This window comes from Morus notabilis, unplaced genomic scaffold (assembly GCF_000414095.1).
Source record: "Morus notabilis unplaced genomic scaffold, ASM41409v2 Scaffold1028, whole genome shotgun sequence".
Classification (NCBI taxonomy): Eukaryota; Viridiplantae; Streptophyta; class Magnoliopsida; order Rosales; family Moraceae; genus Morus; species Morus notabilis.
The window spans coordinates 165,642-171,255 of record NW_010362289.1 but is presented as its reverse complement, the minus strand read 5'-3'; positions in this window follow the sequence as shown (position 1 = coordinate 171,255).

Sequence of the window (5,614 nt, the reverse complement as noted above, 5' to 3'; positions counted from 1 at the left end):
AAATTTTATATCGTGAGACTCATTTTCTAATAATGTGTGGTGATCTTTGACTAATGACGCTGAGTTGAAGCTAGCATTATTTTGCATTTTAGCATTACCGCGTTAAGGAACACAAAGAAAGTCACACATCAAATATCACAATAAGGCTACCTATCACCATGACAACAATCAAAATTGTGGAAGTTTGAAAACTTTCTTCTTCTTCTTATTCTTTTAAGAATAAAACGTTGGAATTAAATATTAAATAGGACGTCAAATTATTCCAAATGAATGGTTAGCAATTTAGCACGCATGTTGAGAAAAAAAAAACGTAAAAATAAAAAAGAGAAAAAAGAGAGAGGAGAGTTATTGGTTGGGCAAGAGCCACACAAATTGACAAAGCTCAAGAAAAACTATTAAGCTTTGACTTTGAAAATAATGAGAATAATGGATCGAAATCATTTGTTTAATTTTTAGTGTTTTAAATGGTGTCTAACTGATTAAATCACACCACATTATTTTATGATAATTAAAAAAATTAGTTAAAAAAAATTTAAAATTTTTACACGACGTGTTATAATATAATTAGTTAAATATTAATTAAAATATTAAAATTAGACAGGAGATTTGAGTCGAGAAGAATAAGACGAAGAAAATTTCTTTAGGCGAGGAAAACTTCTACTTTTCTTTTCAGCTTCTCGAAATAGGCTAAAGTGGTTTCGTTGAAGTTCAATTATATGGCGACTGCGCCTGAGATGATAGTATTTGACCAACTCAAATTTCAGAAAATTTGTCAACTTTAACAACCTTCTCTATTCTTCTTCTTAGTCTTTTCTTTTTTCTCCTAAAAAAAAGTCGTATAACGGTACAAGTCATATAATCTAATTTGCAACTAAAATGCAGAGAGAATTCCATAAAAACCGAAAACTAAAATGCAGAAAAACGCTCCACTCCCTCGGTTCAAAAAGACATATTTGACTAGGTTTAATCTATAAATTAAATCCCGCAGTTGAATGTGGGAACGGAACTAATAATTAATAGTTTATTCACTCTCGTACATATGTAATTATAAGAGAGCTCTAGGAAAAAAAATTATATATATATATATATATATAGAGAGAGAGAGAGAGAGAACTTTGATGGATTGGCACACATAAGTAATTTACTCACTAAATTATTGGAAATTAATGTGAGAGTTTCTTATCCGTACAACATGAGAAATTTACTTATTAAATTATTGGAAATCGTTAAAATTTGATTAGTATAATCGTGTTTGTGCACTAGTCATTAGTGAGAAGAGGGAAAATTTTTTGATTAGTATAATTGTATTGAACATTTTATTTAAAACTTACGGGTGATATCGGTCAATGATTGAGATTATATTTTTTTATACTATGAGGTCATTTGAGTTGATACTAGTGCTTATATCTCATTGATTTAAAATACATTTACCCTTAAAAAAATACACACATATATGTATAAGATGGCGGTATAAGCTTTTTTAATACGGTTTTATTGTTGATTTATCAGTAATTTTTAATTTAAATGGAGAAAAGTACAAGTAACTGAAGTTGGAAAATGTCAATAAATCTAGCATGCTTGGTTGCTAACAATCATTTATGTTTTAAGGAGTCAAATTATTGGGAGGGTGATTTAGAGGTCTTTACAAGTCAAGATGTTAATAAAGATTTGGCAATCTGCAAAGATCTCTATAAGAGAGACTTCCCAAGAAAAAAAATATTTGATATAATTTGCTTGCAATAACAGGACTAATAATTTTAAAAAAAAATTACTGAACTTACTCTTTATTTTTTTATTAATATCATTCTAATTAATATAATTATTTAATTAAAAAATATTAATTAAAAGTGATTAATAAAAATTCAGATCCATACACTTTAAGAAGTATTTGTTTTTTATTTAGCCCAAACAATAAATAATATTGTTATAGTTATTACATTATTTAGCTCAAAAGCCACAAGCTGGAAGATTTTATCATTGCTAAAGTTCACTAGAGAAAAATAAAATAAAATAAAAAACCTATATATCCATGAAATGTAAAAGATAACATAAAAAATAACGATACATTTTTCCTTTTAATCTATGCACAATGAAAGGCAAATCAAGGCGTCTAATGTTATTTACTTATTTCCTCGTATGTTTTGGGTGGGTTTTTTATTTTTATTTTTACCCATCAGTTCAACTTCCTTTTTTCTTTTGGTGGAAAAAATCAAGTTAATATTAATCAAGTTAATATTTCAGTACATTTTGGGGAAAAAAGAAAAAAGAAGCCGCTTCAGCTTTTAATTGAGTGATATAGCTTATACGTATCGTTATACTATGATTAAAAAGGTCAGTGAAAAGTTGATGTGGGTTTAGAACTCATTTTAAAATAATTTTATTTTTTATATGAAAATAGAAAGATAAATATTTTTAATCTCAGATAAAAATTATTTTTAAAAATGCGTTTGGTAGTTTTATTAAGAGATTATTTTCAGTATAAAAAAATTCATTAATGTCTCTATCTCTCTTTGTGTGCTCGAGAGAGGAGAAAACAGAAATAAAAAATAAAAAACGACTAAAAATCGTTTTTCATTTCTCTTTCAATTTTACACTAAACTAAAAAATTATTTTCATTTCTGTTTTTTGTTTTTAATTCTGTCAAACGCTATTTTTTTCCCGTTTTTATTTTTTTCTCAAAAAACGTGAAAAATAAAAATAAAATCAACTCCAAACATAGCTTTAAAAAAAAACATCGAAGTATTATTATTATTGTTGTTGTTATTATTATTTAATATTTTAATAAGCTAAATAAGCTTATTGGATCCAACAAGCTCAAGCAACGACAATAATTAATTTATAAAACTCGCTGGGTTCAAGAAAATAATGCGTGCCAACTAATTGATAGATATCTTGAGAAAAAAAAATCACATTACATTAAATTATTGACGGTGTGCATAATAGAATATCCTACTATTTTCGAATACGAAATTGATGAACGAGATGTCCATATTTGTTTATTTTATACTAGAGAGACAATGAAAATAGAAAAACGAAATAATAATTATAACTATTTATTTTTTATTTTAAAATGTTAAAAAAAAATTCACTCTTTATTCGAAGGGTAACTAAAATTCAACACAAACAGGATTAATCTCGAAGACTCCATAAATAATATGCTTAAGACAACTTACCTTATTGTGGATTATCAATTATTTAAAAAAAAAGTTCTATATTGTGCAAAATCCTACTATTTTCCATTTGGTGAAACATTATTTCACATTTTCACTCATTATTTCAACAAGAATTTTCTGCAACTTTTATTTTGCTTACGACTAAAACAAAAAAAAAACTTTCTTTAATAGGATCACTCTATTAATATAGGCCCCGTTCATTTCATCGATTTGAGTTTATAATTCTAATTTTATTACAATAAAAAGCTCTAAAAAAACAATCACATCTAACTTTTTTACTACAGTAAAAAGCTCTCATATAAAGTCACATCTTAACTCGAATTAAAAACTCAAACCAACGAACTAAACGAGCCTAAAATTATTTTTTACTGTTAAAATTGATTGAAATTACATTAAAATAAAAAAATATATAATTTTTGATAATTTTTTACCATAATAAATTATCGATAATTTATTTATTTTACTCATATAAAAAAATGGAAAACCAGTCTCTAATTAATTTTCAATTTCAACTAGGAATATTTCATATAAAAAATTTCTTTAATGGAAATAAATCTTGAGCTCAGTGGAGATAGTTGGGCCCCCAAAGTCAGAAGTAGAGATGCAAAAACGGGCCAGCCCGTTCTCCTTAGGCCCATGCGGGTCGCGGGCTGGGCCGGTCCAGCCCACACATTTATGGGCCGGGGTCAGGCCGACCCGTATAAGAATGACCTTGGCCCAGCCCACACCATGGGCTAATTTTACGTGGGCTAGGCTGGGCCGTGCCACGGGCCAGACTGGGTCGTGTCGCGGGTCAGAATGGGCCGTGCCATGGGCCTTGAATGGGCTCAGTGTTGGGAATAGTGTCCTAGAAGCATGTGATGTAATAGGATATTTATTATTTAATTAATAAAAGAGTTTATTCATCATTTTATGTGCATATATTTATGAATATTTTATGAATATCAAATGAAAATTTCGTGATTGTTTATGTAACCTTAAACATAGTATATAAGTGTTATATACGAGAGAATAGTGTTTGAGGATAATAATCAAAAACATTATTCATGATGAATTTAATTAAAGTTCGGAATCTTTAATTAAAACATTATTAATACATGTCATTCCCATTTAGAATGGAACGGTGTTATCCGCACTGTTAATATGGTGAGATATTGAATGAGTGTATTTCGCATAATAAGATTATGTGGAACAAGGACACAGACACAATATGAATTTCTAATAATTTCCGTTAAGCATAGAAATTCTAATTGAGTCTACCGATGGTCATATATAGGATGATCTTAATCCTGAGTTCTTAACAAACTCCTATTTATGAATTTATGTCTTTTGATTTACTCAGTATGGATTTCGAGACCCTGAATCCTATTTCTTGTATTTTAGAGACATAATAAAATATGTAGCTGGGAATGTTATTATACGAGATGGAATCCATTCCTTCTTGAGAAAGAAGTACATAAATAATTCTCTTGAGTGTTGATTCGGTACTTGGATTAGTAAGAGCGCTCTGGTTCATGAATGTGTTTTATGAATCACTATCCATTAGAGACTCAATGGTACTCAAGGATGCAGATATAATTAGAGAGGTTAACGGATTATACCTGACTCTAATTATGAATTATTTATGGATGATTGATCTATATGTAATGACTATATCAAATGGACACTTCGCAGTTTAGAAGTAATTAATGTCTATAATTTCGAGAGTTCAATTCCAAGTTTATAGTGGAGTAACTATTAGAATTAATAGAATTAGTTAATTAATTAAAGTGTTTAATTAATTATTAATTTTATTGGAGCTCGGGATTATAGGTTCATAAGTCCCCGCGTCGTCCTTGTAATTCTACCAGACACAAAGGGCAAAATGGGAATTTTAGAATTACAAAATTCTAAAATTAAATACTCAAAAAATAATTAATTGAGAATTAATTATTATTATTTAAATAATGTGATTATTTAAATTTGAATTTGAATCTGAATCAAAATTGGACTACAGGATAAATGATGATTTTTCTCTTCCTTCCCTATCTGAATTGGCGCCACACACAGGGTTAGAAAACCCTAATATGGCCGGCCACCTTGGAGATAAGGGGAAGGGATTTTTGTTCCGAAACTCAAAATTGGAGATAGGGATTTGATCCTGTTTTGAAGTTTGACTTCTACTCTTTAAATATGAGAATGATAGAAAATTGTGGACAATTTTTGAAACATATTTTTCAGCCCTAAGAGTTAGGTGGCCGAAGTTCTCAAAGCAAAAAAGAGAGAGAAAATATTTTTCTCCAAAAATTCCACATCGTGCATACATTGGTGTTTGTGGAAATTCGAATGTTTAAGAAACCTGTTTTGTCTCACGTGTGCCCACACATACGTCTACGTGGAATCTAGGAATTGACGTGGAAGACTTTGGTATTCTAAATACAAAGATTGGAGCAAGGACTGTT